This window comes from Ornithodoros turicata, chromosome 1 (genome assembly GCF_037126465.1).
Source record: "Ornithodoros turicata isolate Travis chromosome 1, ASM3712646v1, whole genome shotgun sequence".
Classification (NCBI taxonomy): Eukaryota; Metazoa; Arthropoda; class Arachnida; order Ixodida; family Argasidae; genus Ornithodoros; species Ornithodoros turicata.
In genome coordinates, this window is record NC_088201.1 from 229227881 (window position 1) to 229251655 (window position 23775).

The window sequence follows — 23775 nt, forward strand, 5'->3', positions numbered from 1 at the left end:
AGCTAGCCTGCATTTACGCCATTCCGTCAATAGTTTCGGATTGTCCCGGAGTCTCCCTTTGAGGAAAGTGCGGGGATACGTCGTTGGGTTAAACCTCTGTTATGCCAGTAAAAATGTGGTGTAGCTACGGTGCTCGCTGTAAATAAAATGCAACGCCCCTTACCTACTGGATGAGGCAGCAGAAAGGTGCGCAGGTTCTTTGGCTCGTTGGACTTTATTTCCGGTGTAGAACAAGGTGAAGCGAAGAAAGGAAATGTAACGCCTTCAGATTGTGATCCATAGGGCAGCCAGTCAGGGGAACCCCAATTGTGAATGAGAACGATCGGTTCGTTGTGTGGTGCAGGCATTAATCTCAACTGAAAGAAAGCAGAAACGTATAATCCAGAAATGTAACCTGTGATGAAGGCAGCAACGACTCTGGACGTGGAGCATGTGGCCACACAAATAGACTGACGCACCCTCTGTGCACGACTACTGTAATTACAGAGAGTCGAACCGAAAAGAATGTTATCGGTTCGGTTCTGCTTCAACTGTAGGGCTCTGTTCAGGCTCAGCTCCCCATGAGACTGTAGCGGTTCATTCTGAACTGATTTGTTCACGAACCGATTCAATAATATAAACTTTTGTCCATGAACGTCGCCGTATGCGAAGTTGCTACCGTATATTTCAGTTGTTATATTAAATTTTCTATAGTGAACTTGAACTGGAGTTTGCAAAGGTCATGCAATGATTTTCTTGCATGATTGTGTGACTAGTATGATTTTAAACTCGGCTGTTTATGTAAAAATTTGCATAAAGTTAAATGTAATGTTCAGCTGGAATTAAGGGAATTGTCGTATTACACACGTCATTGTGATCCTTGTAAAGTTCCACGAGAGAGAACAAATTATGGAAAACAATCCATAAATTCCCTACTACCTAAATTATTAAATACGCTGAATTGTAAAGCAGTTTCTTTGTCTTATACGCCAATTCGTGAATTTCCCGGTACCATTATGTGTGCCTCGTTGAGTGACTGTACGTGATGTTTGATGCCCATGTCGAAACATGTGTGTTATTAGTGTTTCTTGAGCTCATTTGAAATTTTTGATCCTAATATTGCATGAGTGAATGCTCTTGAGTTAATCACTGTAGTTTTGAACTCTGTAAATGTGATGTTGTCGCAGGTAGTGTAAAACGGGGGCCCGGACTCGTCAAGTTGTATTTTACAACTGTTTCTCGGTCCTCCTGTCATCGCATCATGAAAAATAGTGATTGATTGATTGATTGATTTTCAGGATGGCTTAACGTGGAGGACGATGATCGTGCGCTATTAGACCAGTCTCCCTCCTCCTACCACGATCCGAGTTAACCACCAAAGACAACGGTATCATTGTTTCATCCGAGGTGTTGGGAACAGGGGCAGTGCCGTTATTTGACACTTTGCTTATGTGAAAAGCGAACACGCAAACATCACTTTGATCCTTTTAATCTGCGCTAGCACCCCCATAACATGCAGCATTCACCTACACTGTTAGAAGAAAAGGCACAGAAGAGATACAACGAAGGTATAAATCAGAGCTAAGCTACCATATCTATACGTCATCACCAACGTATATGCCCCGTTTACACCATGTGGAAGGTATAAATCGCCGAGGCTATAGCTTCTATGATAGGCAAGCCTGAGCGACGGGCAAAACACGTAAACAAACACAAACACGAAGGCTCAAAACCAGCAAGACGTTTAATTGATAATACCGAACTTCATGAACATGTAGACGGTGCATCGGAATACAGGGAGAGGGGGAATAGGGAATTGAGGAGAAAGTGAATTGAAGGAAGGTCAGGGAGGAGGCGCATGAAGGGGGTGGCAATCATAAGGCCGAAACTCATAAGGCCGAACTATCATAAGGCCGAAACTCATAAGGCCGAAAAGTCAAAACACCGAACAATCATAAGGCCGAAAACCAGAAGACCGAAAAGTCATAACGCCGAACAATCACAAGGCCGAAAATTCAGAAGACCGAAAAGTCAGAAAACCGAATTATCGAAATCGAAATTAAATTTAAATTATTTAAATTTATTTATTTATTATGAATTATTTAAATTTAAATTAATATATTATCGAAAAATAAGGAAGCAAAGATACGAAAACTGTTTTTCCAACTGCGATAAAAAATTAGCTCCACAATTTAGGTAGAGTAGACTTGTTGTGAATTAAACGTCAGCTATGCCGATATCCCAAATAGTCGAAACGGTTGTGATATTCTGAAAGCCCACATCCAGCTCTCCCCAAAATACACCTTCATTCTCTCAGTTCGGTACAGTACCATGTCAAAAAAATAGGTAATTCATTCCGAAACACACACGGGCGCAGCCATTTTTATGGACGTAGATGCACCCGAACGGGCATTGTGACGTGTACGCGCCTTCGTACTTGTCAGTGGATTTCAGCTACGGCTTCTCGCGGCTTCACGTATCTGTGCTTGAAGATGGCGGACAGCCGGCTTCCACCGTTCCGCGATAAGTAAACAGTGCAGCAGCTGCGAACTCATTCGCGAACCAACCTCTGTGCGATGTTGTAACTGGAATTCGTCGTTTGTGTTTTGTGAGCACGTACAATTTGTATCAAGTCGCGTCTGCGTTTGCCCCTTTACAGCACTTGCCCATTGTAGAGACTGACGTTTCGACAGCCGTGTCAGCAAGAAAATGCCGACAGCGTTTTATTACTGCAGGAAAATTGTGCTATGTATTTGAGAAACCGCATACTGCTATGGGACAAGTTTTACGTACGATTTATCGATGTGCAACAGCGTCGACGATGGTATGTAACGACGAAAGACGTAAAACGAAATACAAATCACATTTTAAACTTTTTGTGGGATTCTGTGCATTTTCCAGAAGCTTTCTTTGAATCACACACTCCCATGTCACGCTGCGTTGTGTGGTACGCTACAAACTACTGCGTTTTATGTCTAACATCTGGATATTGTTTGTAATGAACACCGTCGCACAAAAACATACACACGAAAGCTCCAGTAGCCATGTGGTTGCACACTATGCAGACGCAAAAGAAGTACCAGAGCACATATTGCCACTTAGAAATGTGGTGTCTGAAGAGTTAGGGCATAGCATAGATCCTAGAAATCAGGTGCACCTTATCCTTCTGTAGAGTGCTCTTTCAATTCACAACTCAGCCCATGGGGTGTAAAAGTGTTAAAGGCAATTATGTGACTTGTCGTCCTGGGTGACATCACTGGCCAGCCTCGGGATTAATTCCGTGCTCAGGAATTATTGTACAAATCACTTTGTATGTAGGACGTGAAAAGCAATATGTAAGTTGCAACCTTGTCTGCAGCATTCTCGATTGCCTCTTACCTTTACAGTTCGAGACACGTTACTAAACCATTTGCAAAGGGCACTCTTACAGGGGCCGTGTAACTTGAGTTTTTAGTTGATAAAATTTATAAAAATATAAGTATACAATATGTAATATGAAATTTATATAAAATCAAAAATAACATTTATACAAACAATTTATAAAAAAATAAATAAAAAGGCTTCATGGAAGCAATTCGTTAGCTACCCATTGCACATGAAGCACAATTATATATGCTTGGACATCATCTAATTAATCTTCTGAACCATATGTGTGGCTGCATACGAAATTTTTTATGCGCATCCTCTACCTTCCTATTCCTACATGTGCACACGAATAACAGTGCATATATGTGAAGTGGCAAAAAGCAACGCTAGACTCTACCATCATTGTGCCCGTTTAACTTTTCCACATTTATGTCTGGTGAACAGGGAATATCACACTAGAAAGAAGACATTTGTGCATTGTTTGGCAAGCAAATAAATATATTTATTTACATTTTCCAGAAATCAACAAGGTTTTACCTGGTGCAAATATTAATGTCAGCAAGTAAAGTACTTACAAATTATTCCTATGTGCTCAAATGCAGATATGACAATTCTGTTTTTGTACCTCAGCACAGTACAGTTTCAAAATTAACAAACTGCACAGCATCAGCAATCTTAAAGTTTCTGAAGAGGGGAATCACATAAAGCTCCAATAATAGACTGTGCAAACAAAGCAAAAAGAAACAAAGCACTTCAAGAAAAATCTGAATAATCGGTTGCCGTTGTGATATGTACTACTACGCACAGTTCATGAATGGAACATGTTACCTCATTGCATTGCCTCCATGTGAGCACTAGAACAGGCAGCTTTTTAGGTCGCTCTTTCCGTGTTTTTCTATTGTCTTTTTTTGTTTTCTTTTTTTGGCAATAGCAAGCATGGCCATAGTGAATCACAAGCAACCAAGGACAGGATGAGACATCTACAATGCGACTGCTAGCTCTAAACTGATATATATATTAGCAGACTCTGGAATATACACACATAGTATGCTGCTAAGAAAATGACAATTTCACCAACAGAACAACAGACAAGAAAAAGGGTTCCATCTTGGGTAGGTACATCAAAAAGGTACATCAAAAAGGGTATATATCTTCCCCTCTCCTCGTTCTATTTCACAAGCAGCCCTAGTATCATTCTGAGTGTGTCCGTGCGTTCCCTTTGAGATAACGTATCCATGACAGAAGCAGATCCAACAGCGGACTGCTTACGGATGCAACTATCTTGGATTTCTCTAACCACTTGTTATTTAACCGCTGCCTTGAGCTGTGTGTTCTGGAAATTTAGGCAGCATCCAGAGTCCCTGCAATGTGTTACCATGTTTCTCGAGGGCCTGTGTTTCACTATGGCTCTCAGATACAAACTACCCCATTTCAACACAGTAGAAAACACAGATTTGTAAATAGCATCTGTTGATTGCACTGTACATACCCCCCACATAAAGGATCATAGTGGATACTACATCTTGTGCGATAATGTCAGGAAAACAAAAAAGCTAGATTTGAAACCACTCTTACGTCGTAGTAGTAGTATTTGTGTGAAGCTGCGCAATTCCTGTCCTGCAAATAATTTAAACCATATGTTTCATCTGCCAGCGTGATGATCCCCTGAAAAGCAATTCACACTTGGCGGGAACTACAGGTTCTGAAACCTATCCCTGACATGTGTAGCCATCAGGGAGGAAACCCAAGGGCTGCGGTGGAAAAGACAAACACATACGGGCTATGTTCTCTCTGTGTATCAGCTGCTCTGGCTACTAAGAAGAACATGTTCCAAATTAATATAACATGGCTTGACATGATACGCCGGCAAAAGCTAACCAATAAAATTAGTAGTTAAACGCACAATACGTAAACACTTGCCATAACATGACAGTTTCCTTCCTGCATTCATGCGCTACCATTCAACCCACATAAACAGTGTACTGAATTTTTTTATAGCATTACACGTCGTTTGACAGAACTTGAACAAGATTATATAGCACACGATAAAAGTAGAGTGAACATAATGTGCAGAAAAAATGGCTAGGAAGCAAGCGAGCTGGTGAAGATGATGCATATGTAAGACCCGAGACTAGGGAACACAAAGGGACGTGTTTGTGTCTGTCCCTTCGTGTTCCCTAGTCTTGGAGTTTTACATCATGCATAATGTGCAGCCTTCCATTCACGCTTAATGGCCGTAGCAGTAATGCATGAAGGCCACTGCTAAGTTGTGTTGAGAAACACCACTTTATGTTTGCCATGTCTAACTGGAACGTACCTGACCTGATCCAAATTAACCGTTCTGAGTCTGGTACACACAAAGAGAAAAACGCAACACACGCCACAACATTAACAGATAGGCAAATGAGCTGTGGCGAGCTCCACCTTGGGACAAAGTCAACAAGTAATTCACCAAAAGTCAATGAGCGCCTGAAATGTAACATCTCCAGTGGCGTAGCCAGATCTCAAAGGTAGGGGGGGCTCGATACGAAAACTCCCCCCCCCCCCCACTGATCCTGTGTCGACAACACACACATACTTGTGCACACTGCAAACTGAGGATTAAAAAAGGGAACGAAAATAGTTGATTTAGACGTTCACAGTACGGTTACATGTATAGGCTGTCATGACCAATGAAGTGGTGTCACGAGATTGGAAGTATTTTGAAAAGCTCATACTTTGAAAACCATTCAAGAGTGCTTCTTAGATAGACGCCATGAACTGCAAGAACTTTCGCGATAGTCACACTGGTCCCCCCCCCCCCCATATATTATGTTCTCGGATTTGCGTGGGTCGGTCCGTGGCAGGTAGGGGGGGCTCGAGCCCCCACTAGCCCCCCCGTGGCTACGCCACTGAACATCTCTGACTGGTAGCAGGACGGTCCACGTTCACTTCCTGGTGCTAGCACTGACTGGCTTTTTCATGAATTATTTGTTGGAAGTTTCGATGTGCTTGAGAACCTTTTGTCAACCATTGTATCCTCATGAGGTGATGAGGGTTTGTCATCCCAAAGAGACTCCCTTTCTGGCATGTGTCCTTATGGATGCTCATCAGTGCAGAAAAAAAGAAAGAAAGAAAGGAAAAGCATTTAATGACAAGAAATGGATATTCGTATTTACTGTATAATGATTGTGGACAACAGAAAGAAGACTTTCACACAGAAGGCTGTACTTCTTGATGAATAACATCAAGTTACAAAATTCCAGAATATGTGACATGTTGTAAGGTAGAGAATAAGTAGAGTTATGGAGTTGTCGAGTTGAGTTGAGGGGGGAGTTGTACCCCCTTTTTATTTTATTATATATGATTATATAATTATCTTTATGTCTGTACCACCCCTCGCTCTCTACATTACAACATGTTTTATATATTCTGGGATTTTGTAACTTCATGTTAGACATTTACAAGAGCAGCCTTGTGCACGAAAGTCTCGTCTCATTAAAATTTAGATGCTCTCAACAGTCTTCTTTCTGTTGTGAATCTCTATCGCAGCATACCTGCACATTGCTGTTCTACGTACTGTGACTTTGCAGTAAGAGTATGACTCTTTGGGTAAAAAGGCTATACAGCACTGCTCAGGTATTTTTGCCTATCGAACAGTATGTATGTATGCAGTATGCACACAGTATTTGTGCACCGGACCCACTAAAAATGTAGTGAATGTGGCATTGCCCACGGTAATGCACCAAGTGGAACACAATTATTGTAGAATCCAGGTATTTTAGCTTACATGTCAAGCCAGTACCACACCAGTATCCAGTGTGAAGTTGTGACAAATAAATAGTTTCCATTTTTCTTAGCTCTCAGAAAACAGACAATGAATTAATAAGAGTAGACAATGTTAACATGAATTCTGGGCTATTCTTCAGTTGAAGATTCACAGATAGTAAAGGCACCTTCCTCAATGGACGTTGATGGCACTGAAAATTCTAAAACGTTATCAGAGGCGACATCAGCTTCGGTGTGTCAAAGGATTGTATGTCCAACAGTAATCCAGCTAACAGTAACAAAAATGTGCAAAAGACAAATTAACTGAACTAATGTAACGTACCTTCTATATCAGACAGTGAAGCTTGTAACACCCCATCCACAGGAACCAGTGTCCAGACACAAAAGTGCTTGAACTGGGAGATAGCAGCTAATCGGAATGGCGACCTTTGTTTTCCAACCTGGAAGCGCAGGTTGTAACTTTGAGGGCAGATTTAAAAGTGGTGTCAAGATGTCTGCATGCGAGTGCACATGAAAAGTTGAACATAGATGAATACTCAAATTATAACATCACATTGTCATACCTGTTGGTGGAGGTGGACTGCAACTAACGTGTCGGCAATTTCTTCATGACCAGATGCAAGCCAGATCATGCTTCATTTCCGCCTTCAGCGTGCATCTGTGATAATTCAGAAGTTAGATTATCAATAGTACTATTGTGTTGTTAATCGTGGTTATATCAGAGTAAGCGCAGTAGGACAGCTGCACAATCGATTCATTAAGCTTGCTATTTTTTATATCTGAACCTCGACCTACCATTTTTTGCTCTCGTTTTTTGCCTTGATCCTCCGTGGCACGTTCAAAATGTTATGCGTCGGGCACCTCAGATTTTCATCAGACGATTTCGTGCCGAGATTCCAAATTGCCCCTGGAGTCGCGCGTAACCTATGATAACATTCGTGGACGAAATCCTTGCAGTGGAAATTAGCAGGCACCACTGTCAGCCAAGAGCTTCGCACTGCTTGGTCTTTTGGCAGCTGATAATAGGTAACACTTGAATGCTCCGATGAATTGTTCTAACAGCGTAGCACTGTCGCATCTTCGACAACTTCGCCGTGGCATATTCACTCGCTTCACTCGCTTCACTCGCATTCATATCGCTCCAGCCCATAAAAGACAAGGTCAAAACAAGGAAGTGCACTTTCCAAACGACGCTGTGCCAAAAAAAAAAAAACATTCACATGCTTTGTTTCCGGCTTAGCAACAACGTAACAGCTGTTCGCGTATGTACGATGCACAGAGGAGGAAACGAAAGAAGCCAAGCAGCCAAGCCAAGAGTCCATGCCAAGCCAAAGACAGATAAACCGAGAGCAGTGACGTCGGTGCGCCCGTGCGCAGGGTTTGCCGACGGTCTGACGGCCGGGCGTGGGAACTAAAAAAACTGTTTTCTAAAAAACTACGAACGGTTGGAGCAAGATATTTCGCACACATATTCAGTGTTCGGTAATGAACACACAGCGCGAGTATCGCTCAGTTCTGCGGCACTTCAAAATCGGCATATCTGACCTTTAACATCACAAATACTTTCACCGAGCTTCGCGTTATTAACGCACTTTCCATCACTTAGGGGCGCACAAAAAGGAAAAGTAGACATACGAACCACTGTGTTATTGATGCGTTTATTGTACACAATGTGGTCTCCTGCTCCTCTTGCATAGCAGTTATGAGCCTGAAAACGCTGACGTGATCGCAGCCAATTAATGTGTTCCACCGGCGATGCCAGGCCTCAACCCCGTTTGTGGTCCAGCACTGACTCAGAACTGCATCTAATTGTTCGGCCTCGGGATAAATAGGGTGAGTAGCCGAGTGAATGACCAGGGACAAGTGAATCCTCATTCTGGACGAGATAATATGTGTGCTGCTGTACAGGGGACAAGCGCATGGTCATTACACAGTTCTTGAAATAGAACGGTACAGAAAGTTGCAGGCTAACCGAAAAAATAAATAAAATAAAATAAAAAATATAGAGATATTGTCTCGGCCTTCTGATCGTTCGGTATTTGGCTTTCGGTCTTATGATACTTCGGCGTTCTGATTTTTCGGCCTTAGGGCTTTCGGCGTTCTGATAGTTCGGCCTTATGATTTTTCGGCCTTTTGACTTTCGGCCTTCTGATAGTTCGGCCATATGATTTTTCGGCCTTCTGATAGTTCGGCCTTATGATTTTCGGCCTTTTGATAGGCTTCCGCATGAAGGCCGGGTGGATACATTCAGACGGCACACTAATACAATTGCCCACACTCTGTATGGCCAATGCTTTCTTCAAAATACGTTTTCGCCTGTCTGGTTCCCACGCCAGCACCGCCGTCTGGGACCATAGGGGTTGACAATTATTACAGAGTCTTAGATGTTCCACCAAATTTGAATCTGGGCTGTTTTTATGCTGGCCCACCCTTTGGTTAACGCATTGAGATGTTTGACCTATCTATACAAAGCCACAAGCTAGCTATATACAACATCTTTTTTATTCTTTTTTTTTTTGCACAAGGAACAAACTTGATGGTTCCGCGTTCAACATTACAGCCAGACTCTGGTTTCGAAAAAGGCGTTAAACGATCTAACCTGAAGTTGTTTCTAAAGAGGAGACGGACCCCCATCTCATTCGACATAACCTTGAAATTATATGAAATCTTGTGGTAGTACGGAACTACTGTTTTTTTTTTCCTCATTTTCTTCCATTGAAAGTTTCGGGCGAGCTTGAAACTGAACAAGTAAATTGTGCTGCATTATTGTATTATTGTGCTGCAAGTAAATTGTGCTGTAACATCCGCATTTTACGGTATAATAAGGTACGTCTCTCTTACGTTTATACCTTCGGCGTTTTGTATGCCTTTAGCTGTGAACCTGTGGTACCGCATTACTTTGTGGTGGACAGAGTACCATCTCAGTTAAGCACTAATTTAATTAAGAAACACAGTCGGAAACACGGTTGCATCTTAATTAATAAGTGGAGCATCGTGGTACTTGTTCCTGCGCGTCCTCACTCATATAGTTGCTTCTCGGGCGAAAGCAGCCTCCCATTTTGCAAAGCTACGATGTGTTATACAAGTATCTGTTATCCACCAAATACGAAATCCTCCTCACGTTGTTCCTTTTTCTTTTTTTCCTTCTTTTTTTGCGTGGTGAGTAATCTGCACGAGCTCTCCTCTCCATTTCACACGTGCGCTTTGTGAAGACCACGACCTACTACATTATAACGACCATGTCACAATCAGCAACGCCTATCAGGAGCCCGTCCGCACGATCCGCCAAGGGCGCTACTCATCGGCACGCCACGATTGGACGATGGAAGTTTGAATTCTGAGCGCGCAGAAGCGTATGTACTGTTGGGGACACGGTTAGCTAAAATCGTCTATCAGTACTTCGCCGTCCCATATTACCTCGGTCGCGCCTGAAAGTGTTGTGCCAGTATTGTATTTGAAGGTGGACCATGTGCTACACGTGTTTATTACTCAAAAGAAATAGTTTTGCAACACCTGGAGATTTGAGAAGTGATAAACCACGGAGCGCTGATTTTAGACAACCGTGTCCCCTACAGTACGACTACCGTAGCAGACGACAGCGATAGCTCCTATGAAAACGCGTAGAATGATGATGATCATCAACCTCAGAATGAAGCATCTGTGGAACGTCCACCGCTTGTTCAGAGATACTAAGGCAACCTGAAGTACAAAGTATCGTAGAAGTTGAGGAAGCAATAACTGAGACGATGAGAAGCGCCACCGCTAGCTCCCAAAAATCCGACGCTGGGAATGGGTGCCCACGACATGGTCGTTATAATCTAGTAGGTCGTGGTGAATAGTGAGTTCGCCGGTAAGGTTTTCTGCCTGCGTGTCCAGGTATTTTCTTCCTCTTTTTTCCTTCTCGCGGTAGTTGTTGTTGTTCAAGCACATGTCGCTCAATACTGTTGTATTATGATATTGTTACGAGCTGCGTTAGAAAAGTGCCACTCTGATGTAGCGCTGCGGTAAATATAATATACTCGTTTCCCACCGGTTTAAAAATATGCCTTCTTGGGCTTATATGTTTATACCCTGAGGTTCAAATCGTATACCCTCAGGGAGGTGCAAAGTTGCTACACCTCGAACGGGCTATTGTCTTCGTACCTCAAAAGATACGCGCCGTGGGAAAAGGCGGTTATACCCTAAAAGGTATATTTTTTTTTTCTAACAATGTACGTTGATTAGTATTGCCCACGAACCAAGCAATAATGTGATTTAAAACTGTATAGATGGCGACGTAGACTACGTTGGACATATGTTCCGAGCCAACGACCACTTACAATGATATTGTTGATTTCCGCGTTGTTGAAAAGCTGAGAGGGTATGCCCTTTCGTGACACTTGTACTGCTTCTGAGTAGTCAAAAACGTGGTACTTTTCAGGCTGCATTTTTTTACTCCTCGCTATCCACATATTTTTATGTGAAAAAGTTACTTCTGAAGATTAGGTGACGTAGCCTATACAGTAAACTTTTTTTCACTTTTTTGGTGTAAATGGCTTGTCCCATAGCGCGCACCTTTTTGGTGTTGCCTTTACACTCAAATGATGGGTGTTTTCTAATACACTCTTTCGGTAAGTGTATTCCTAAAAAAACACTCTTATAATGGGAGTTTACAAACAAAAACACTCTTAACAGGGGAGTATTCTATCGAAAATACCTTTTATGATGGAATTGTTTGCTGGCAAATATTCCCTCGCAAATAGCTAGCGAGACCAGTGGCCGAGACATACAGTTCGACCTTCTAGCTTCTATGGCAAGCACCACCCTGAACACGGTAGCCTACCAGCCGTGGTTCCATCGTAGAACCTAAACCGGAGCGCAATGCGTCGCAGGCACGCCTCCTTAGCTTGGTAACACTGAGGGACCAACGTGAGTGCCGAGATTTTGAAGAGACCTCAGGCACCCTCAGTAACCTATATTCCGTGTCGGATGGATCATATACTGAAATACAATTTGTTGGAGCACGTTCGTTAAATGTGGTGGGGCGGGAAACGTTTGTAACGGCGACGGGAATGCGTTTTTGTAATTAACACCCACGCTTAATAATAATAATAATTTATTTCACCAATGGCACTTGGTGAGGGGATACAGACAAAAAGCTGCAAGAACTGCAGCTTGACGAGGTCTGACCCCCCTTTGTACACTCGACAGATACAACAAAGCAATGACAAAATAGCAAACCAAACAATGCAAAGCGAACAGCAATGACAAATAGCAAACCAGACGAATTGCGAAGTGAGACAATGGTAATGGACACAATGCATTAAGGTGCATAAAAAAAAGCTATGAGAACACACAAAATAATATGCCTATCCTAGTGAACATACATGGCCTTTATAGAGCGAATTGAAAGACAGCTGATGTTAATGCTGTTTTGGATATGGGAATTGATATGTCGTGGAAGATTATATGAAACCAACTGTGAGCCATAATTAGTTCGTGCACACGGTGTGAAGTAGGGCTCATTGTATCCTAGTGAATAAGAGGTTAATCTCATGGTTAAATTGGCTAGGGCTAGAAAGATGTGATTATTTTGCTTTACTGAAGTTACATATGTAATGGACATACGGTACTTATAGAGATCCATAATTCTGATTATGCTAAATTTCGCGAAGATGGATCCTGTTGGATGTAAAAAGGGAACGTTTGCTATGTGACGAAGTACCTTCTTCTGACACAAAAGTAACCTTTCAAGATTTGTTTGCGTTGTGGTTCCCCAAACTAGGTGACAGTATGTGAGGTGAGGGTAAACCAGTGCGTTATAGGTCTTATATATAGGTCTATATAACTTTTGCCTTAGTTGGAAGGACGTTTCTGTGTCGACCTAAAATGCCGATCACGCGCGATATTTTGTTAGTGATGTAACCGACGTGTTTATCCCACGACATCGTATCAGTGAACCAGACGCCCAGTGATTTCACCTCCTTGACAAAGATATCGTGCTTGTACCGATAACAATAGATTCGGAGCAGGAAATAGCCTTATGCAGTGGGTGGAAAACAACAGCCTTCCCAAGCAGCAAAATGTACTGAAAGTCGAGTGCAGCAGTGGGGGTGGACGGTATGTGTATTATCAATGTTCTTTAGCTTCACGAGTCTGTTCAAGGCCTCCCACCTATTCGTCCACCCCTATTGCACTCGACTTTCAGTACATTGTGCTGCTTGGGTTGGTTTTAAGGGGGTTAATTATCAAATAATTTTTTGTAGACCACGTGTAGAGGGTTGATAAGAAGTTGTCCACCTTTGTTGTTAAGTCTGTGAGACACTTTCCTTGCAGGAATAGGGCGGTGTCATCAGCATAAGCTACCATCTTAATGTGGTTCGATAAGGCAAACATGTCATTCACATTGATAATGAAAAGCAGTGGCCCAAGAATGCTCCCTTGTGATACACCGGTTGTGATGTGGTGTATTCCCGAACACTGCCCCTGAATATCAACAAACCGTTTGCGATGCTGAAGATAAATGCGTATTAAATTTAATGGAACACCGCGGATACCGTAGTGCTCAAGCTTTAAGAAGAGAACACCGTGATTCAGTAAATCGAAAGTCTTGGTGAAATCGACGAACAGACCGAGAGAAATGAGTTTTCTTCGAACCCGGAAAGGATATATTCTTTCTGGGACAGAAGAGCTAGTTCTGCCGAGCGTTGCTTTCTAAATCCAAACTGAGAATCGGAAAGCATGGAATTCTTTGTTAAAAATGATAAAAGACGGCTATGGATTAATTTCTCTAAACCCTTTGAAAATACTGGTAGGATTGATATGGGCCTATGGTTACTGAGAACATTAGGATCCCCACCTTTATGTAAAACGACCACTTTTGCAATTTGCATGTCCTTCGGAAACACACCGGAATAAATTATTTCGTTAAAAGTAAAAGCTAATACAGGAGCAATTATATCGAGAACGAATTTAATTGGGCGGATCTGAAACCCGTCTTTATCACAACTACTACTATTCTTGAGGTTTTTAAAAATTGAAATGACCTCCTGTGAATCTGTTGGAAACAGAAAGAAACCGTGGTCTTGGCGTGGAACGGAGTGTATGCCAGGATAATGTGAACTTGTACCTGTGGAATTGTGTAAGTTTGACAGGGATGCAAAAAAAAGTGTTAAACTCTCCAGCTAACCGTGCACCAGTTAGAACCGTTCCACCTACGGCCAACTACTCGACAGGGCTGTTTTCCCGACTGTAAATTGATTTAAGACTCTTCCATGCAATATTTGGCTTAGCAGAAACATTCTCGAAAACTGAATTGTAATATAGCTTCCTTGCGCTACGTAACTTCGAGTTTACATTGTTTCGGTATTTTTTAAAAATAATTAGATCTTCGGGTGACCTATTTTTTATGAACTTTCTATAAAGCTTATTTCTAATATTTAACATTTGTCTCAGTTCCTTTGTTACCCAAGGGTTACGAATTTTTGCGGAAACCCTGAAAACTTTAACCGGAAAATGCTTATCGTATAGTTTACGAAACTCATCAAGGAAGCTTTCATACGCTCTCTCCGAATCCTTCTCTTTAAAAATGTGTTCCCAGGATGTTAGTAACAGGTCATTTCGAAATGCCTCAAGCGACGACTGCTGAATGGATCGGTGTGACACATGTGTCTGAACCTTTGGTCGTTTGCTAAGCGACGGTATCGCTACAAAAATAGGCATATGATCGCTTATATCCGCGCTGATGACAAAGGCTGTGGGATCGAGTTCATTTGTGATGAACCGGTCTAGTGATGTCGCTGAGACACTGGTGACCCGGGTAGCAATCTCAATGACATTACTGAAACCATTTGCATCCAAAAGTGTTTGAAAGCGTAACTGATGAGTGGTTTTAGTGAGCATGTCAATGTTGAAATCGCCTCCCATGAGGAGACTATAATTACTGTGAGTCACGAAGGAAAACAGAAAATCTAACATAGGTTGAGTATGGCCATCCGGCGGTCTATGTGTAACTGTGAATAAACGTTTGTCACTTTCTACTGTCAATATTTCAAAATCGCCTGTAGAACAGGTAAAGTCATCTACAATTTGGCAATGAAACGAGTTTCTGACAAGAATTGCGACGCCTCCCCCCTTCCTCCCGATCCTGTTAAGAGGAAATAGGGTGTATCCTTGCAAGGGATAGTGATCCTCACCAGAACACCAGGTCTCTGTGAACATAATGACATCTAGCCGGTTTAAGAAGTGGTCAAAGAGGCAATCTAATTCATCTTTCTTGTTTAAAAGAGACCTGGCGTTTAGATGGAGGCAGTTTAGATGGGGTGTTTTAAGGTTCTGCAGAAGATAAGAAAGGCGGGCAGGTGGCACAAGCCGTGTCATAGTCACAGAAAAACACAGATATCAGAGAGACATATGCTAACAGGTTCTAGCAAGATCCAGTTCGTCCCTTATTTGTATTACTGGGGATCCGTCCTCCTTTCGGGCAAATATTTTGCCTTCCCGGCTCCAAAGATATTTCCAGTTGATTTCCTTCTTCTTTGCGACAGTTTGGCCCAATAGCTTTTTCAAGGTTGGACATAAATGCTCATTTATGAATACGGGATGTCGTACACTATGACCAAGTTCTACAGTTGTTAGCCGTATCCTCCTTGCCTTGTACAGAAACTCGTCGCGTTTGTCCCTTCGAGTAAACTGAACGACAATGTTCCTCCCGCCTACACTTTTTACGCTCGGAACACGGTGGCATGCTAGAATGTCTTCCCGTGATAAGGGCTCTGAGATCTTGTCGCCGATCATCCTTACAATGTCGATAGGGTTTTCATTTGCTTCCGAAGGAATGCCCTTTATTTCAAGGCCCTTTGCCCTTTATTGCAACGAGTCAAAGATATCAGCTAAGTTCCCAACATCCTTCCCTCTCAAATACTGTGTTTTTAACTCAGGTTATCGTCTATAATGTGATTACTTGCTGAGCGGAGCTGTGAGACCAGCATATTTTTTTTCTCTCACGAAATAAAACAGCATTTTTAACACCATATTCCCAATTCAAATGGGGCTAAAAAGGTGTATTAGACGATAAACACCTTTTTAAACACCTCACTTTAGACACTTAATGATCGACATTAGATAAAACGTGGTGTATGTCGATATTACAACTTTAGTAATGCTCTTCTTGCACCCTTTGCGGAATAGAAAATTGTGTTTTTATCAGAATACACTTTTTTTGATCAAATAAAGGTGTACAATGATTTACTGTGTCTATCATCGCATGTGTATTTTCCATCTTATTATTATTATCAACGATTATTACGCTCTACGTGGTATATCTTAAATATGAAGTGACTTGTGCAACAATTCCTGCGAACAGAAGAAATTCAGAGGCTGCCCACTGATGCCACCCAGGAGGACAGTCACATAAATAATATTTAACACTTTTACACCCCATCGGCTGAGTTGTGAGTTGAAATAACACTCTACAGAGGGATAAGCTACACCCGCTGACGTGCACCTTTTAGGGTATAAACGGCTCGTCCCAGGGTGCATATCTTTTGAGGTATAAATGATATACCTCCTTCGAGGTATAGTAACTTCATACCTCCCTGAAGGTGTATTAATTGCACCTCACGGTACAAACATATACCCATTGAAGGTATATTTTCAAACCCAGGGTGTAACGTTGAAAAAAAAAAAGAGTATTCGATGTAGTTCAGCGCTATATAAGTGTCGCGCTTTTCTTGATGCACCTCATAACAAAATTAGAACAAAATAGTATTGAGAGATAAGCGTTTTAATAACAACTGCTACCGCGAGACGAAACGAGAGAAAGAAAACACCTGGACACCCACCCACTCAAACGTACCCACAAACTCATATTTAACAAAGTGAAACTGTAAAATCTAGAGGAGAGCTCGTGCAAATTACTCGCTGCGCGAGAAGCAACGCGGGAGGATTTGGTGGAGAAAAGATACCCTGTAATACATAGTGGCTTCGCAAAATGTCGAGAGCCTTCGCACGGCCAGCAACAATGTGAGTGAGGACGCGTAGATTTGATCATTTCATGAACAAATAGCACGCTGCGATAAACCACTCCACCTATTAATTACGATGGAACTGTATTACTGACTCTGTTTCCTAATTAAATTACTGCTCAGCTGAGATCGTACTGTCTCCACCACAAATTAATGTGGTTACCACAGGTTGATATCTAAAGGTATACAAAATACCGAACCCATAAACGCAAGAGAGAAGTGCCTTGTTATACTCTTGTTGTATTTTGTCTCAGATAGCCCTGGGATGTGGCGTAGAAGAGTGATGCCAAGGAATTTAATTGCTTTATTAACCATGCGGCCACGGCCGCCATCGTTACACAAACCAACACGCAATTCTGCTTGGATTCAGGGTTTTTTTGGCGGCGCTACGAGGATTCTGACGTCAAAATAGGCTCCACCCACGAGGCGGCAAAAGATCAAAGAATGGCCAAACTCTCCCTATAAATGGCTCTGCTCGGAGGCTGGCGCACGAAGCTACACGCTTTGGCAATGCTTTGCATGCAAGCAAAATACTCCGTAAAGATGATCGCAGAGAGTGAGTTTGAACAACAAACATGGACTTCGTGTGTTTGACCATGAACTGTTGTTTCACGCCGTCAGCTGTTAAGGGCGGCTCAGGGTAGACTCACCCGAGAAATCGATGAACGTGAAAGTAAAATTCAAGCGAGCAATATCAAGGTCGGCCGGAGAAAACGCGCGTACTCCAGGCGTTCCCAACGAAATTTCTCAGTACGCTGAACTGCTGTTTCTCGCTCGCTGCTTGCTGTAGGTTTATGAAACTTGGTACTGAGTTTGGGAATACACCTGACTCTGGCTTCGTCCACGGCCATTGACGTGCTATGCTTATTGTGAACGCCACGACGTGTTATGTATGTACACGAATTATTGGGCGTCGATCGGTCCACAAACGGGATCTTGCAGTCAAATGATAGAATAGATAGAATAGAAAATTTATTCCCCTATCATATTATAAAATTTCACGCGCCTATCTCAATTTGCGCGGGATCTGTCGTTCAAAATCTGGATGCGGGTGTCATTCTACAGCGTCAGTTATGATGAATGTCGTATGATGATGAACCATTGCATTATAAGAACCATTAAACATCGATTCACGCACACCTCACGTCGTTTTACAATTGCGTAACCGTCCGCCCATTCAACTTTTTTGTACTTTGCTGCAATATTAACGTTCGCAGTGGCGTTGGCTTTGGTCATGATGGACGCCAGCTCCAAAATATTGTTGTATCCCTGTTGTACATGTTTTCTCATTCATACTCATATTGCATAATCTTTTAATTTTACTTTCTCTGGAGCTCTGTGCACCGCTGAATACAAGGTAACAGTTACTGTAGTCTTCGCCCAGGCAGCACAATGTACTGAAAGTCGAGTGCAATGGGGGTGGCGGGTATGGTGTCTTATCAATGTTCTTTAGTTTCACGAGTATGTTCAAGGCCTTCCACCTACCCGTCCAGCCCTATTGTACTCGACTTTCAGTACATTGTGCTGCTTGGGCGTGAATTTTTGGTGGGCTTTTTTTTTGTGGTGAAATACAATCGAGGCGTCGATATTCCTAACCTTTGCCGGACTTACTAGATCACTCCCTTGACACACGCCCTTTAATCAAGTAGAAACACATACGGTCAACACGATAATCTCGAGAGTTTCAGTCAGCCTGCATTTTGTCTTCGTCACTGTTACTCTGCACGGCACTGAAAGGTAATCCCCTGTATGGAGGCTTAGCCGCTCTGCGGTGTATTTTTGAGCAAAAACGTGAAAAAAAAAAAAGAAACAATAAAAGTGAACTTTGCTGGACATGCAAAGATCGCGTTTACTTATCAAATTATTTTCCTGTGTGCGTATATACCGCGCAAGTTGAATCTGAAAAGTGCAATATCAAGGCGAGAGGCTGCGGAGTCTAACCTCCCACGGCGCTGCTACAAAAGGTTCGAGGAATTAGGGACCATAGTTTCTAGGGGCGGCGCCGGGCGAGATCGGTCTCTTTACTTCTGCTCCGTGACGCAAACGATCCCACCTCGGGACCCCTAGCGGAGTTTTTGAAAACGAAACCGAAACGAGTTAATGGTGGTGACGGTGAAAGGGCTTGCCGTTGTCGGCCTCACGTATGTGGGCAACGTCACGACTGACGCCCTGGGGAAATGTGCGTCCTGGGCCGACTTCTAGGGGAACTGTGCCGACATATGTCTGAAAGCGTCTGAGGAAAACCCAGGAAAAACCCCAGACAGCACAGCCGGCACCGGGATTCGAACCCGGGTACCTCCCAGTCTCGACGTGACATGGCCAGCACGCTAACCACTGAGCCAGAAACGAGCTCATACATCACACATTCCCCCACACTTAGCCAATAACATAGTCATTCTGCCAGAGACGTCGACGACGTTCTCGGACAGACCGGGTCGGATCCGGATCAGTCACTGGATGGTGGAACCGGTTGTTCACCCTCTTGCACATCTTCCTGGACGGTGGTGGGCACTCGAGGTGAACTCCAAACGGGATGGGATAGCACAGGTTCCATCGGGTTGTTCTGAGATGTCACCGAACTTGCCACGGAACGACGGATATGGTCCAAGTGTCTGTGTTGTTTCCCAGAATACGTGTCGTTTAGCCATGAACGCGGTCCGAGTCGTTTTCAATAAAGTGCCGGGAATCCAGTTCGGAGTCCCACGTTCGTTGAAACTCTCCGCTCCTTTAGGTTTCAGGAGATGGAGTGCGGAGGGAAGTTATCGACCGAATATCAGAGACGCGGGTGTCTTACCCGTTGATGAATTTATAGTAGTGTGCTGCTTAAATAGAAAGCGAGCGAGCCTACATTCCATGGACCCTTGGACTCCATGGTCCTTGAGCTCATGCTCCACTGCTCTTCGCAATGCAAAAGGTACTGGGCGAGCTTTTCGAAACAGTAGCACCGCGTCGGTCCGTAGCTCCATTCTAACAGCGGGGGGGGGGGGGGGGGGTCCCTTGTGCCCTTCACCAGAGTCCGTGAAGACAGATGCATGTTCACTCAACGTGGTCTCGAACTTGCTTAGTGGAGGTCCATCTGGATGATACCTTCCAGGTTGAGTTTAAATAGCTCGAACGAGTTCCTCCCTAACAAGGTGCAACCTTTGCCACGAACAATCAGAAGCGACAGAAGGTGGCCATCGAATTTCCGCAGGACGCGCACAAGGGCATACTTTCATCAGATCAGGTTTGCAAGTTGACATTCTCTTGCTGAAGTCGGGGTGGGCTCCTGGTCCGAGTTTGTCAGAAGGGTGCTTCACTGATAAGTGCGTAGGCGCACCCGGAATCCACTTCAAACAGGAACTGTCGCCCATGCACTTCCAATGTGACGTTGAATTTTAGAAAAGCGTGCTGCACCGAGTTAACATGGTGCAAGGTGTGAAGACTGTCTTCCTCTTCAACATGATTGAGTTTTTTGGAGTTCTGGCTTCCCTTGGCAACTCGAGCGGCATGCCTTCCGGATATGACCTGTTTTGCCACACCCATGACAGACAGTTGACTTGAAGGGACATTCGGTGTGCTTATGCTCCCCCAAGCAGCGATGACAGTTCTTGTTTTTTTGTCTTCCCTTTTTTGCCCCTTTGCTGCGGTGGATGCTTCACAGGGTCGACGACCTCGGTCTTTCCGTTCGTAGCATGCACTTTGGCGTCTGCCTCCTGGGAACGAAGTTGTGTCTGTTGATGGCCGGCCGCCTCCGCTGCTTTAGCCATAGCATATAGGCGTTTCGGAACGTTACGTTCCGCTCACTTAGCAATCGTTCCTGCAAATGCGTGTCCCTCAGTCCGTAGGCTAACCTCTCTCGCAGCATCACATATAGTGGTAAGCACGTGGACGGGACCCGGGTCACTGGAACAGTTACTGCTGCAGACGAACCTGAAGCAGATGGTGTAACCGGAGCATCGGAGGCGTATGACTCAGTCGATGTGGCGGTAGGCGCGACGGCCTCACGAACGACGACGGATGACGGTGGCTCACCAAAATTACTATTTAGCAAGCATCTTCAGCGCAGACACATAGTCGTCGATAGATTCACCGGGTTTCTGATCCCTCCGGTAGCAATGTAGGCGTCCCACTAATTCTGAGGGCTTAGATTCGAAGCGTTCGTTGAGAAGTTTGACTATTTCGGCGTAGGGAACTTCCCGAGTCGTTCGCGGTAAGATGATGCCAGACATAATTTCGTAGACTTCCTCTTCGCAAAACGAGAGCAGCAAGGCTCGCTTCTTGTTCGTCACTCTGAATCTCGTTGGCTTCACAATAAAATTCGAACGTGTCACGCCACGCCGACCAGTGACATACCTTGCCGTGGGCCATATCTGCAGGGTTCTTGTGGAGTTACCCCATCGCTAGTGTTGTATTTTGTCTCAGATAGCCCTGGGAGGTGACGTAGAAGAGTGATGCCAAGGGATTTAACGGCTGTATTTCCATGCGGCATGGCCGCTATCATTACACACGCTAACGACACCACCTCGGCACCCCTAGCGGAGTTTTTTGCAAAACGAAGCTGAAACGAGTTAATAAATCACAACTATCAACTGGCGTGGAAGATTTATATCTCCCACATGGTTTCAGCAGGGTATATAGACATTGGTGATGAGGTATAAATATGGTAGTTGAGTCCTGGTTTATAACTTCGTTATACCTCTTCTATACCATTTCTCCTGACAGTATATGATATGCCCTCTTCAGACCCCTGAAACAAGTGGCAATGTGTGCTCTGGTATTTCTTTCGCGTCTGCATGGTGCATAACCACATGGCTGTTGGACCTTTCGCGTGCATGTTTTTGTACTCCTTAAACACAGAAACCAGATGTTAGACATGAAGTGCAGTAGTCTGTAGAGCGCTACACGAGAAAGCTTTCGAAAAATGCGCACAATCCCACAAAAAGTTTAAAATAGGATTGGCATTTTGTTTGCTCGGCGTTCTGTAATATCGGCTACGATGTTGCACGTTGATAAATCGTACGTGAAACTTGTCCCGCAGCATAATGCGGCTTCTGACATATACCGCACGCTTTTTTTCCTACAAAAATAAAAACGTTGTCGGCCTTTCGTTGCTAAAACGGCTGTCAAAACGAAAGATATTCCTAAGATGCTTGTCACTATACTGGACAAGTGCTGTAAAGGGGCTAACGCAGACGGGGGTTGATACAAACTCTTCGAGCCCAGTAAACACAAACAACGAATTCCGGTCACATCATTAGCACAGATCTTCGTTCTCCAAGGAGTTCGCACTCCTTGGCAGCCGCTGCACTGTTTGCTCATCGCGGTACCAGTGGAACCCGGCTGTCCGCTACATTCAAGCACAGGTACTACGTAAAGCCACGCAAAGCCGTAGCTGGAATCCAATGACAAGGACGAAGGCGCGTACATGTCGGGTGTAGTTGTAACAACGGGGTCGGGGGTAGCGGTTCGGGTGCATATACGTCGTAACATATGGCTGCGCCCATGTGTGTTTCGGACTGAATTATCTGTTGTTGTGGGGAGAATGAAGTGGGGAGAATGAAGGTGCATTTTGGGGAGGGTTGCATGTGGGCTTGTAGAATGTCACAACCGTTTCTACTATTTAGGATATCGTGGTAGCTGACCCTCAAGACTACCTGTACCAGAGAAAAAAAAGGAGCAAGACCGTAATAAAAATATGTCGCTGATATCTTACTTGACGCCATCCCTCGCTGCTTTGAGGATCGAATGCGTTGTGAACGACAACTGTAGGGGTCCACTCTGGAGGAAGCTTCACCGTAATGGGTCTCAGGTCGCCGTTGTATTCGATGTCCATCAGTACAACACCACAATGACTGCTTTCCGAGGTCTTTATCTCGAACACTTTGCTGCAGACAAGCAGCAGGCACGCATGTCTAGCCTCAGGAGGGACTGTTTTCGGTGGATGATAAGCAGAAATACTCGACGAATTTGTGCGTTCCTCCAGACATCTAAGTTGACAGTCAAAAAAGGCCAGTTCGCAATCACGACGTTTCTTCCACGCCTGAGTTATCATCATGTGAATGACATACATTCAATACCACGTACCTTATAAAGTGATCAAAGGGAAAACTACCGCTTGAACCTGTTCCCCGCAACCCTCCAGCGACGCACACAACTGCAGTGCTCAGGCCTGCACCAGGGGACCTTTGCAGAGCGGCTTCTATGTTATCGGTAGAAAATGAAACTATGCCGGGCCGTGCATCACTGCCGGGGACGATCTTGAAGGTGACCACCTGTCATTGATGCAACATAACACTACGATTAGGAAGACGTAAAGCGGGAGATCCCGGCTTCTACACACATAGATACCATGTATTTAGGTCTCCGAATGTTTCTTAGTTTAAAACTTATTAGGAGACATACTACCCCCCCCCCCCACTCGCCATGCTGAGCAGAGTTGACCCAGCGCTCGCTTTCCGCATGCCAGCACATATCTCTCGTCTAGACGTCGCATTAGTTCATCGAATGCGCCTCGACGTGCCCTTCACAGCACAGCGGCGCTACCGCTTGAGACAACTTAAGCCTCCCCTGCAGCCACTGCGGTGCTGTTGAAGGTCTCGAGCACATTCTTCTCCATTGCCAACACTACCAATCTTCCCGCTCCGTACTCCCCGCCTCCCTCAACGAGCTAGACTCC

At 44.0% G+C, this 23775-nt stretch overlaps 1 long non-coding RNA gene across 1 annotated transcript; it reads right to left on the minus strand.

The window, feature by feature from the left end:
- Positions 1 to 169: 169 nt before the first annotated feature.
- On the minus strand, positions 170 to 23389 carry LOC135377134 (uncharacterized). The gene is made up of 3 exons (XR_010418053.1): positions 23184 to 23389; positions 22813 to 23086; positions 170 to 356 (listed from the first exon to the last, which is right to left on the minus strand). It is a non-coding gene; the product is annotated as an uncharacterized LOC135377134 (long non-coding RNA).
- Between the last annotated feature and the right edge of the window lie 386 nt (positions 23390 to 23775).